The following is a 14,145-nucleotide window of genomic DNA, read 5'->3' on the forward strand; positions in this document are numbered from 1 at the left end:
GGTGCTAGTAAAAGATGATATTCCACTGGTGAAGGGGAAGTGGACCCCCATTTATAAAATAAAATATTAGGTTTTGCCAGATTCAGCATGGCAGTGATCCTTTCAGCATATATGCTCTACAGAAGTTGATGCAAATTGTTGCTTTAGTTTCAGTTGGTCCAAGAGATATCAAGCACTCAGGAGAAACCAGGAGCACACCAGCAACTTATTGTGAAACAAGTCCAATTCTTTGCTAGTGCAAAGCAGGCTACTCTTGCTGAAATCTATGGCCTCAGTTGCAGAAACTAGTGAAGCATAATCAACTTATGGGAAGTAAGGAAAGTACTCTAACTTTTCTTTAGTCCAGCTGAGAATCAATACTAGGATATTCACTTATTTCTGTAGTTAAGAATAAATGTTTCCTAGATGAAATACTGACCTAAACAGTTCCATCAACACCATCATCTCTTTATTATGATTTTTACTGTATCATATTGTGTGCACTATGTAGCAATTGCAGGATAAGTAGAACTACTGACTAGATGGAAAACCAGCTAAAGGAGTCAAGTTTATTTTAAGCCTTGAAAATACACTAGCTTTGAGAAAACAGGAGCTTGTAAAGGACTTTGGTGAATTATAGTCCATTGTCAGAAATGTTGCAGCTAATTAGCAGCTAAAGTTTCCAGAGAGAAGAAACTATGACATGATGGAATGGCTGCTTGCAGAGTCTCAGCCTATAGGTGTTTTGATGCTGGCATGGTTATTGATGGAGCTTCTACACTAAATTAATTTAAAGGAAGGGGAGCAGCACAAGGCTCCTAAATAAAATGAATGTTCAGTAGCTTATGCCTGTTTACTACTTGCTTACTGACCACTGCTTTTTCGATTATAGTGTTTTCAAGAGATGCTGTTATATGGTGGAAAGTGAGATTTTATGGCCCTTCATCTGTTCTGTATCACTTACTGCTGCTGTTAGTGTTCTGTGGGTTATGGTAAGAGTTGGAGGCCTTGATCATTGCCTCCTTAAGCACAGAAGAACATATGTCCCTGTCCCAAAGTATTTGCATTGGATCATTCATGGCCTTTTAAGCACATAGCAAATTATCTTACTACCTCCAAGGGACATGAGGATCTTCACTGCATGTGCAAGTCACATGTAGGAAACCTCCTGCTGGCTCTCAGCAAGTAAAGGTTGACCAAATAATTGGTGTAGCTCTCAAATTGGCCTCTCCCTAATATTCTGCTTTTAACTGCTGAACTTTGATGCACTTTCTAGAGAAGAAGAGAAGGAATAATGTAACTTGAGATGAATCTTGGTGACAATGTGATCTAGCATAGAAAGAATTGCCTGCCACTATGGAAATAACTTGTGTGAGGTAGAAGCATTTGATTAATGAAATATCACCATTCCAGTTGCATAAATGAACATATAAAAATGGGTGATAATGACACATAGCTTGGTAAATTTTCCTGTCTTCCCAATGCACATTCAGATCACCTCAGCGAAGACCTCTTTGCTTTCAGTTGTTAATTCCTGTTTTTTCCTTGAAAGAGTTATGTGCAGATATTGCAGCCTTCCTCCTGTAAATGCTGACTCGGTACTGACCATGCTGGATGTGATTCAGAGTAATGAAGAGGAGATTACCAGTTTCTTATATGGACTGAATGAGCAGAAACACTTATGCTTTCTATTATAGCTTACCTCATCAGAGCTACTTTTGAAAAAATAGTATGTTTTAAACAGTCTTTCTTTGTCTGGGTCAGTCTGCACAAAGGAGGGAGCTAGAATTAGTTATTGCCACTTGTACACTTTTGAAGCTTGCTTCTGCAAATATTATTACAACCTGGATATCATTTCTGTAATTTAAATAAACTATTGGCACTTTACTGACCTCACTCCCTTGCAGCTATTTCAGGAATTAGCTCTCCCTCTTGTGGTTACTGTCAACAGCTCCAGTCTGTTATGGAAGATTGAATCGTGCTCTCAGACTTGCTCACTCTAGTGCTTGCTTGAGATTTTTCTGTGCTCTGTTTATTAACTACAACAGGAGACAAGCTTGTGGAAAACAGCTTCCAAAGCATTCTTCCAACAGTATGCGAGTTCTCCCTGCATTTGCTAAAGCCTAGAACAGAATGTGTAGGTGTCAGCACAAGTTTTGTTTTGAATACTTTTCCCATGAAGGACATCACTATTCTTTTAAGAAATGATCTCTCATTGAAGACAGTCAAATTTAGCCATTCATCTGCCACATAAATATTAATTCATAGCTACTAGATTTATTTATTTATTTATTTATTTTTGTGGTGGTGGTAATTTGAAATTGTGTTACAAATGCCTGGCCTGTCAAAGCCTGCATACTAATTGTAAGTAAATGTGACTCCTCATCTTTATAAGGAAATAATATTTTAATCTCAGGACTGTCACTTTACATTGGGAATGATGAAGGCTGGCAGCGGTGTCAAACAGCTCATCACAGCTGATACTTAAAAGGCTCTCAAGCTTGGTTAATTGGTGAAACATTAAAATAAGGAGACAATCAACAGTCTAGTGAATGATTCCATTTGTATTTCTCCCATTCATAAGAGACTGTGCTATTTTACTGTGGGAGAACATAATTCAGCAGGTTATGGGGAGCCCTGTTTTGGAAGCAAATTAAAGGAAGATTGATTTTTTAATTAGTGTGTACATAAATCCAGATTTTCAGAAATGCACTTTGAACTCAGAATTTCCAGAATAATTTGCTTTTTATTAATGGCATTAACAGGCAGATTTGCAAAGATCACCATGTAGTAGTTTTGGGAAGTGTGGCTAAATGCAATTCTTGAAACCATGGTCCAAAATAGGGCAGATTTGGGTTTATTTTCTCATGGTGGTTTTCTTTGAAAATCTAGCCATGTCAGTCACAGGTATTGCTGCTGAAACTTGCTTACTGACAAACCTGGAGTCAGCCTTTCATAGTGGAACTGTTCTTGAAATGTTGCTGCTATGATCTCAGTTAAAGCTGCCATTCCTAGCTATCCAGGGGTCTGTTTATGAAGTGTACTGTAGGCAAGTCACTGTCTCCAGCTTCAGGCTTAAAGTAAGCTATATGAACAATGTTAACATGGCCTCAGTGGGTTCCTGCTGACTACCTTGTGTGCTCTTCCTCTCATTGGGTCTTATTAGCTTAATACCACGCTGTCAGCACCAAGCACACATCTGCTGGCAAAATATTGTGTATAGATATCTGTTTTCCTAGCAGCAGCCTCCCCAGACCTCTGAATCAAGCTGGTTTCCCTAGGCACTTATCTGTAGCATCAGACTTCTTTTCCCTGGAGGTGGAACCTTACAGGTTTGCCACTGAGATGAAGATTTGGCTCCCAGAAGCAAAATAAATCCAGTCACCATCTGCGTTGTTTAGGACCTAGGTGCTCTGTGGGACTTCAGAAGAATTAAACTAGTTTCTTCTTTTGCTAAGACCTAAGAGCTGCACTGAGTCAAATTAAATCCCCACATCTTTGTGTCATGTCCCTGATCCTGGATCCACCTCGTGTTTGAATTGTTTAAGCATCTACTTAAAGCATAACTTCTGCATAAGCCCGGGCTGCAGAATTTGCTTACAGTATAGCACTGAGAGAGCACCAGACTGTAATGTGCATATCAGAAATGCACCTGTTGTATAAATATTGTAAGGATAAGAGGAATTGTCTTGGCAATAGATTCTGTCAGAAGTTCCCAAATCCAAATAGCCTCCTACTAGTTGGCGTTTCAGGTATGTACTCACTGTATCTAAAAAGCAACTGAGAGGCAAAAAAGCAATAGGGAAGCTATAATGTGTGTGTTTTGCACAGCAATTAAACTCTTCTAGTGTAAAAATTACCAGTGTGCCGTAATACCCAATTTCTGCTGTGGCATGGGATGGAATTCTTGAACTTATAGTGAATTTGGAAAGCAATGAATTCTCTTTCTCACCCGCAATTGTGTATGTTGCACATGATAAACTTTTACAAACAGCTTCACTCTCTAAAGGTGTAAAATTGCACTGACATAAAATAACAGTCTAATTGAAGGAACTTCCTCAGAAGGTACAGAAAAGGAGTTATAAAACTGTATGCCTATGTAACAGAAATTGCCAAACTGTATATAGTTAACTGAAGTATGTTCTGAGTGCTGCTTACCGCACAATCGTGGGGCACTAAGTCATTTGTAGATTGTCTGATTCTGAGTCAGTGCTTCATACATAGCAAAGCAGCTCTCTTATTGTGATCTATTGAGATACAGCCCCTTGACTACCCCCCACTAATCTCCCCCCACCTCACACACACTGAGGATGTACCAGCAGCTCCAATGTAGGTTGAAATTGTGAACAGACAACCTTGCTAACCCACCAACTCTACATATCAATGAAGGAAAAGCTTTATGGTCTACATAGCACGTTGATTACATGGTACTATTTAAATCATCTGGGAGATATTTATACATCCTCACAGGAGTGAAAGCACTCTTTAACTTGATAAAAGAACTACGTCAGAAAGCTGATGGGCAAAATACAGCCAAGGGTTATTGCTTTGGTTCTCAAATCAAAGTAGTCTTGATTATATCTAAAATGATAATGGCTCACATTCTTTGTGAAAGAAAGTGCAAAACTAAGCAAAACAAGAAAGAATTAAATGGGTATTTTACACCCCATATTTCAGTGCTTCACCTGCTAAGAATAGAATATCTGACATTGCAGTGAAACCAGCCTGTGATGGTCAAATTAACATCTATTGATGCTGTAGTTATGATTTTTAACTAAATCTTGTAGTCCTCTTAACAGAATAGTAGTGCCGCTTAACATAAAATTAAGGCATAATGAATCTATGCCTTCTTTTTAATGGGCAGCCAATTCAGAATTATTTGCTTTTACAACACCCCACAGGATAACAAATGGAAATGCTGTGTTCGTGCTGCCACCCCAGTCTCTAGTAACGTTCTACTGTTGTCCCAAAGACTGGCCTCTCTAGCTTGTTGAGCAATGAGCTGATGTGCACACAGACACAAGATATTTATTTTATTTCTGCATAGAGATGAGTGCTGATTAGTTCATTCACAGGATTACCATGCCTTCTCTGTAATGCTTCTTGTACCAGCAGCATACTGAATGAACTTTCTTGGATTTATTTCATCTCATTCTGTAATTATGCTTGGATCAATGGAACAACCATAGCTTTTATATAGGAGGCTATGTATTCATTATTATTCAGTTTTTCACCTTGCCTTCACTAAAGTCGGAGGTCTCACTCCTAATTTCAGTGGGAACAGAACTGAGGTATTTCTTATGTTCCCTAACTAGAAGGAAGTTGTTTCGATAATCACAGGTGCTAAACAGAGCAAGCCAATTATGTATCACATTGAGTAGAGGAAAAGAAAAAGTATGCTTGAAGGTAGGTATGAGTCTTTCCAGGAAAGCTCTTTGATCTGCATGATGTTTTTGTCCTTTAAACTCTCAAACTATGAGCAAACAACATGAAAATGACACTGGTGAGATATCTTTCATAATTTTCAGCAATCATAGTTTATCTCATCTGTTTATATTAATAACCCTTTGCAATTCTGACACTGAAATCTGTTTTTTCCTAAGAGTGTTCTCCTCAATCACCCATGCACAAACACACAAATGTAGTTAATTGGAGGCTGCTGACAGGGAAATTAGCTTCTATCCTCCTCCCCCCCTCCTTTTTTTTTTTTTTTTTTTTTCTTGTTTGTTTTCATCTTGTTTTATACCAGCAAAAGAGATGAAGCACTCTGTCTTGAGGAATTCATGCAAGGACACTCAAAACTGGAAGTGGCTGAAAGATGTCTGGGATTTGCATTCCACAGCCTGAGCCTCACAGCCATAAGGAGAGAGCAGAGACAGGGGAAAAGAAAGAAAGTCAGAATGGTGCGATGTTGGTTTTCTCTGCACAACGGAGGAAAGGTTGGCCATTTATGAACATTTGTAGGACTTTGTGATCTTGTGCATGGAAGATTACTTTCCTCTATTAAAATAACTTTTAGCCCATCTTCACCTCCTTCTGCAGGATCTGCCCAAAGATACACACATGGGACTTAAAGTTTTCTTCACCTCAAACCAGGAATGGCTTGGAGCTTCTCAGTTATTGCTCAGGCTTCTAGAGGACTCTATGAAGGTTCAGGTCTCCTAATTCTGTCCCAGAAAAAAAGAGAAAATGTCTGAAGACATGGTGGAGTTTATCCACTGCTATGGCACTTACCAGGGGAAGTAGCAGCTTTCTGAAACAAAAACTCAGCCAGGGACCCCAGACCCTGACTTGGACTGCTTTGATTTCATCCTGCATAGCAGTGAATCTCACATATCTTTCTTAGGAATCAGCTGCATTTCCAGCTTATTTCCCACCTGGCCCAAAATCTTAGAGGTAGATTCATAGGCAGGCACTGTCTGACTAGCATTGTCCCAGTGGCACAAAGCAAATATAAAACAGGTCATAAGCACTTTTAAATTGAGTTTATGCTTGCTGCGATGTGCTAGTTACGTAGCCTGCAAGGTAGCAAGGAAATCAAACTACTGTCTTGTTCAAATGATATTCCACTAGAGGGTGTACTTACTTACTGCTTATCAATAATCGTCTTATTGTTTCTTTGGGTTCCTCTAATTCCCATCTGTCTGATGTTTCCATTTGTTGCTTCTAGGTTGATCCTGGAATTGCACATTTTTCATGGAAGGAGCTAATTACTACAGTGCTTTTACTGTGCTCTGGTGATCCATCATTTGCCTTTCTTTGGCTGCTCCAATGCAAATTGTCGTAGTTGTTATGACAGCATGCCTGAAAGAAGAAATTATCATCTCAGATAAAAGAGAAATTCAGAACTTGGAGTTTGAGTCTAGAAGTAATTTTACAGCTGTTTCATGGTGCTCCTTCCAGACTGTTCTCCTATTGTAAGTGTGATGCTATGTGACACGCATATGATTGATTGTACAAGAGGTCAGTGGATTTGAAAGAACCCTTCCTTTCTCTAGGCTTAATATTCACTCTTACACCTAGTTTAACTCTCTTTCATCCCACATGACTCACTTGTTCCTGTAGGTGAAGTTATTTTGATATTCAATACTCAGAAACTCAGAACTAGGCTTTGTTCTCCTATCACATCAGCTGATGTCTCATACACAAAAGAAACAGATTCTAGCATGTTTAGCCAAAGAATCCTGCAAGAGTTACCACAAGGCACATTAGAGAGGCTGGATTTTGCATGTATTTACAATTCAGGACATAGTATACTTGTTATTTCTCTTGCTTGCCCTTCCCATCCCTCTAAAGGAGAAAGAAGGAGAAACGCAGATGTTAATGCAAAAATCCTACTCCAGGTTTGTGGAAATCACAGAACAGTGAATAAAATGTGTTACAGGTTTTCTAAAAAGGCAGTTGGCTTTAGAAAGTGCTGATATGCCAAAAAAGCTGTTACTAAGAAGGAATATATTCTAGTAAGATTTGGGAATGAAATTACATAATTGCTGTTTTCTTTTTAAATCATTATATTACATGAACTTCTAAATGATAAAACGTAAATTGACAAAACAATAATTTTGTTTTCTAAATTTTGTTCTAGAATAGTTTCTGTTTTTCAAACTAATTCAAAATAGCTTTTTGACATTTAAAAAAGTTTTCCAGGATGGAAATCCTAGCTTTTTATGTGGCAGGATTATTTAAAAATGCAAGTTAATTTTCGATACATAAAAGAAAATTTGGAGCCCTTAGACTTTGTTTTGTTCCTTCAGCTGAAGTTTTCAAAACAAATGAAAAGACTAAAACACATACTTTCTTTAATCAGAAAATAAAACAAAGACCACCTAAACATCCAGCTTCACAGCAAAGCTTTTAATTTTGTGTGTGTGATTTGTAGACCAGAAAAAAAATAAATCAGATTAATCATTAAGTACAAACCTCACATACAATTTGAATGCAAACAAAACAGAAGCAGCTTTAAGTTCTGTGCTTTTTACCCCATCAGAATGTGATACAAGAGCCTGCTTCTCCACTCTACAACTAGAGGTAACAAATGGGTGGTTAGAAATAACAGCTTCCAATGCATTAACAGCAAATAGAAAAATGCATCAGAATGGGAAGCTCCATGTCAGAAGCATCAGTTTCCTTTGCTCACTGGTTGGCTTGGGACAACTTTTGAAGGAGAGCACTATAGAAATGTAAATGACAATAAGGGAATGGAGATGGTGCATGAAAGTAGGGGAGAAAAACAGTGCAAATAATGTCAGGACTTCAGGATTAACTGATTCATCTTCTTGTTAGGATACAGTGGAGGTGGATAGGAGAAGGCAGGAAGAAGTAATCTACCTTAGGAGGCTACTTAATAGAATAATAGCTAAAGCAAAGAGATACTATATAGACATAATTGTGAAATATAATCAGATTCCTATCAGCTTTATGCAATATTGTGTCTTGTGCATTCAAAGGTGAGTAAAAACAGGAGGGACACTTTTAACAAATACACTTTCCAGATGCTTTTCTTCTTCTTAGTCCTAACATAACATGAATAAGGGATAATGTTTTAGTTCACTTGTTTTTTTCCTCCACATTTCTTTCAAGTATCTAGTCTAAGTTTTGTGTCTAGAAAAGTTAGAGAAATCCAACTGTACTAGTTACCCTTTGTTGTCACAGCTGCCAGCAGTAGCCTTTATACTTTTTTTTTTTTTTTTTGAATTTGAATGATGCGTGTGGTAGAATAATATTACTCAGTGAGAATCACATCCTTCTCTTCTGCCATTCAGCAACTAAGCCTAGAGCTTACATGGTGCTGATTCCTTTACTCACAAGATATAATACCTCACGCTTCTGTCACTGGTATTGGTTTTAGCAGGGTAAGGATTTATTTTGTATGCTGTCAGAAAACAGCCTTCCATTTGGAAACATAGCCTATCTCACAACAAGAAATGAAAAAAAAAATCTCAGGCTCACAATCTTAACTTGTGAGATTCAGCAGTTTTTAATGATGCTAGACCTATTTAACCAGAATCTGACTTCTGATTTTAAGTTGATTTCAAACTGCCTTTGGGAATTCACTGGTACAAAAAGAAAGATTAAACAAGAGATCTGTCATAGCACTGTATCTTCCTTCCAGTGTTAAACACAGTAGTGAAACTGAGAAGGGAATCCTAAATGTTGAGTTTCAGAAAAGGAAATTTCTTGGGCTATTCAGATAACTTTTTTTTTTTTTCTCTCCAAAACAGAGAAACTAATATTAAGTTATAAATGTAATTTCAAAGCAACTGTGTAATTTGGTTGATTTTTCTCCACTTGTACTACCTTCCCTTTTTCCTATGTCCTCACGTCATAGTCAGCATTTACCTCCAAATAATGAATTAGCTTGAAAGATTCTTACAATGCAGGAGTGTGATATTTGCACCAATGTGCTGTCCTCCACATACTAGACTTGAGCAAGATCTTCTGTGGCATCTCTATGTTTCAGATTTTTACTAGCATTAGTACTGAAGGGCTAGTTATTGCCTCCTTGATTGGCCCATGCTCAAGCTTGTAAAGAAAGGCCAACCATCCGTGAGCAACATTTTGCTTTTGTTTCAGAGCAACCCAGCACAGGCAAATGGGGTGAATATGGATTACAGAGTAGTGTTCCTAGTTTATTTATAAAACAAGCAACGTATGCTGTCTGCATTGTGGTAGCTGGGGAGAATGAGGTGACTAGGATTAAGCGAGAATTAAGTCCAGAGTTTTGAAGAATTACATCCCTTCTGTCAGGCTGCATCCTGTAGAAATGGGGTATGGCCACATCTTATCAGGACAGTTACACACCCAGAAGTAATTTCAATATTTCAAAATATCAGTATCTTGCTATGAAGCCTTTTTAAAAAAAGTGACTAAGCTCAAGTTCTGCCATCTGCTCGTGTATATTAAATAAGGAGATACAGGTTCATCTCCTACTGGAATATGATAGGAAGCTGCCTTGTGCAACAGCTTGATTTCTCTGTCCCCCCTTTTGTAAGCTCTGTCTCTTTGGAGATATTTTGCGTATCTGTAGGTTTTAGAATTTGGGCAGCAAGACCTTCGTCTCCATACAGTGAAATTATAGGGCTGCTTCCATTATCTAAAGGGAAGGCTACAAGAAAGTAATAAAGAAGGGGACAAACTCTTAAACAGGCTCTGTGGCGACAGGACAAAGAAATGGTTTCAAACTAAAGGAAGGGATTTTTAGATTGGATATAAGGAAAAAGTCTGGTTTTTTTTATATACAGTGAGGATAGTGAAGCACAGGAATGGGTTGCCCAAGAGGTGGTGGAAGCCCCATCCCTGGAGATGCTCAAGGTTAAGCTGCATAGGGCTCTCAGCAACATGATGTAGCTGTGTCAGTCTTAGTTTCAGCTGGGATGGAACTGTTTTCTTCAGAACACCTAGTCTGATTTTGTAGGAGAAAAGCAACATTGATAACACTGATATTTATAGTTTTTGTTAAGCACCATTGTACAGAGCCAAGTCTATATGCAGTGAAGGGCCCAAGGAGTGGGAGGGAACAGAATTGGGAGAGCTGACTTAAATTGGCCAACATATTCCATACCATATCATGCAGAAGGAATTTTGAAGGGAGTGCTGGTTCATCTCTTCCTTTCTGCTGCTTGGGGTGGAGGGCAGTAGCTGGGCACTGGATGCTGGGTGGTGAGCAATTGCTTGTGCATCACTTGTTACATACATTTTTATATGTGATTATATATCATAACTATTATCCTTTTCTCTATCTTAGTTTTATCTCAGCTCCCAAGTTCTACTTCCCCCCTCCACCTGCCAGGTTAAACCACAACAATGTACCTGTTCATTGCAGGGGAGCTGGACTAGATGGTCTTTAAGGATCCAGCTCAAATGGTTCTCTGATTCTGTAATTCCCTGCAGAACAAAGAATGATCAAAGCAGTTAGAGCTATTTCTACTGAAGAAAAAAAAAAAAAAAAAAAAAAAAAAAAGCCAAATAATGATTTCAGTTTTTCAGTTTGCAAAACTGTAATAGAGATGAGGAAAATAAACTGTTGTGTGAGGAACAGAATTGTGCTTTTTTTCTCTGATTGGCATATACAGGAGATAGAAAGATGCTTGTTCACAGATGAAGATACGCATTCCCTGGAGCAGCCACATTTATTTTGTATTTACTCTACCTTCTTATATATCTGCTCTGCAGGTCTAGACAGCAGGGAATCATATGCCTCCAATTGAAAGAAAGGGAAAATAATTGCTAGTCATCCTTATCTGCTATAGTCAGTATCATCTTGTAGAAGACATTAGTAGTACTAGATAAGACTGAAAAAATATTCCGAGTCTGAAAATGGAAAAAAGCAATTGAGAAAGTTACAGTAGGAAATAAACTCTTGCCAGATACAGTTGTCCTGTCCACTGACCTTCAAGAACATGAGATGTTGCAGACGATGTGAGAAGATCACTTACGCCGCAATTCTTAGCTGAGGCAAACAAATTTACTGACTGCTTCCACATTAGGAAGGTTGGTGTTTTATGAAGCTTAGAACAACACAAGTAGACAGACCCACACAGATGTGTAAGGGACCAAGGGAACTTGACTCATCACCTGGGGTCCAAGAGAGAAAGTGGGGAGCCGGGCCAGGCCCTGCGGGAGCAGGGCAGCTAGTTGTTCCACCCATGTCCTTTTATAGCCACTTACTGCAGAGGAAGTGCACAACTACCAGAGAGCCTCACCAAAGGCTCCCAAATGTTCCGGAACGCCTCAGTGTGCAGGTGCAGGGAAGTTGCTACCCTGAGGTCAGACTCTGACTAGAGAGAGAACAAAAGCAATAATTGAAAGCAGCGTTAGCTCAGCACAGTTTGCAGAATGAGCTGCATGATGCTTTTGAGAGTGGTGATAACAAATTAAAAAGTTGACAGCTTGTTGGAGGAGGATGTGGTGAATGACCATGGCACTCCAGCTAGGAATAGAATATAGCTAAAAGGGAATTAGCTTGCCACTACCCAATAGAAGAAATGGGATGGGGAAAAAAAAAAAAGATAGGATGAAATCTCCTCTTACAGTTTCACATTATTTAGAGCTTCTGACTTGTCATTTGTCTGTACAATACTTAAAACAAAAGAGTGGTGGAGTCCAGAGCAGGGTCCATAAGTTTTAAAGGCAATAGAAAGTTATATTTTCTGTATCTGCTAGAAGCATGAGAGAAAACAATCCAGTGCTAAATTGCATATCTTCTAGCCATGCCAATTTCTGGAAGACTTAAACACAGAAGTCTTTCTGATAAGCATCTCCATGTTTTTCTCAATAATTTAAATAATTTCTAAAGGTTTTCTGAAAGACATTCTTCTAGGTAGTATAGTCTTTGTTTTGACTGACATAGATGAGTTCCAGAAGTACAACATCTAGAGATGACATAATATAGGTTGGTATTTGTTAGCTGAGGAGATGTTGGAGGACCATTAAGAGACAGTCTGTTAGTATGTTTCCTTCTCATTATATATATATTTTTCCTTTTGTTGTCAGTGGTCCACATCAACCTCTTGGTTAATGGCTAGGATAGATTTCATTAATACTCTCAGCATCAGCTGGGAATGTAGTTTACAGTACAAAATTAGATCCTCACTTGTATCTGTCCTTACATTCTTGTTTCTGAAATAGGGGTGAAGTGAAGTACTGTTGTTCTTGGTAATCTGTCCTGTTCCTCCTGATACTGTCCAACCACAGAAAGGAGATGTAAAGGAAGACACGTAGAAAATGAACAATGTAATCTAGATTTGTAGGAGCAGTTCCGGAAAAAGACAACGTAAGGACAGATATTTTACAGTTGCACTAGACTTGGCTGATGAATCAGTTTCAATGTTTCTGTTCATACACCGTAATTTAGGTTTACAGAAATGGAGCATCTCTAATAACAATTAACACCTGGAATTTTTACATAGGCCCTGTGAATTTAAGAAGATGTAGAAAAGAGCCAATGCATCTCCTGATGGGTAAGTGATCTTGGATCACTAGGATGGCTTGATAACCTCCATGAGTGATTTACAGATAAGGGAACTACATGGCTATAACCAGCACCTATATAGAAGTGAGCTGCTGTTTAGCTTTTATTCTGCCTCCTGTACCAATGAATTGGCACCTCATGCTACAGAACTAACACATTAGGCTTAGTCCATTGAAAGTCATCTCACACTTCTGCTAGCAAAGGAATTTGTTAGGAGCCAGACTCTGCTTGTTACTTCTGTTTGGTAGCATCTTCCTGCTGGAAGAAGACTCAATGAAATCAGCAGGGCCACTCAAGGTGTTGACAGTAGTACTAACAACTTTTTTAAAGCCTGGGTCAACAAAGACAAATCCTGAAGCACTTAGAACTAAGACAACTTGGTAAAAACACTTAGCCTCATTTTTACCCTATCTAGTTTTGTAGTAGTTGTGTGCATCAGAAAGGAAGCATGCTTGGCACCTCACAAATGCGCACATGATTATTGAACTAATGTATTTTCTCAATGGTACTAAGAGAGATCCTCCTTCTTCAAATAATGAATGCAGCCTATTCAGCCAGAGATAGGACACATCCATTCTTCTTGTAATATGTAATACTATTTTGAGCTCTATAAAACATTCTTTTTTACTAGACATGAAGTCCAGGGAGAGCAAAGTACAGAGACCATGTACTGTAACTAAAGGTAGACTACAGCTGCATTCTGCTCACAAAGTGAAACTACTACTGTCAGGTTCACAACAATACCAGGCAAAATATTTCACAGATACATCAATAATACAGAAAGAAGAGTTAAAAGAGTTAAACTCACTAAAATAGTGAAGCAGATTTCTGCCAGTACAGTCCTCCTTAGGAAACCATAGGTTCAAGAGAAGTTCTTCCCTTTTGTAGCTGGCCCTTATATGAGCCCAGAGTAGCTCCACCCTGGGGTTTACCCCTGATGGTCTATTGGCACAAGCTGTACCTGTGTACAGGTGCAAGCAATTTGTCTGTGTTCCCTAGGATAGCTGCACCCCTTCACCAGCTGCACAATCCCTGGTTCAAGCCATGACCTAACAGTTCCTCAACAGGCTGTTCAGCAAATTCTGTTAAAACAAAAAAAAACTTTTTGGGGAAAACCAGTCTTCTAACATGGTTCAAATGGTTGGAGTTAAAAGAGGAGTAACTCTGAAAGTGTTGAAATATTATTCTAGCAGTTC

At 38.6% G+C, this 14,145-nt stretch overlaps 1 long non-coding RNA gene across 2 annotated transcripts; it reads right to left on the minus strand.

Moving 5' to 3' along the window:
- Nucleotides 1–5,661: 5,661 nt before the first annotated feature.
- Nucleotides 5,662–13,832, minus strand: LOC125692353 (uncharacterized). Of its 2 annotated transcripts, none has more exons than XR_007376597.1 (4): nt 13,758–13,832; nt 10,789–10,863; nt 6,570–6,783; nt 5,662–6,146 (listed from the first exon to the last, which is right to left on the minus strand). It is a non-coding gene; the product is annotated as an uncharacterized LOC125692353 (long non-coding RNA). The 2 variants fall into 2 exon arrangements; XR_007376596.1 differs by having other exon boundaries at nt 6,566–6,783.
- Nucleotides 13,833–14,145: the final 313 nt, after the last annotated feature.

Source organism: Lagopus muta, chromosome 4 (assembly GCF_023343835.1).
Source record: "Lagopus muta isolate bLagMut1 chromosome 4, bLagMut1 primary, whole genome shotgun sequence".
In the NCBI taxonomy this organism is placed as follows: Eukaryota; Metazoa; Chordata; class Aves; order Galliformes; family Phasianidae; genus Lagopus; species Lagopus muta.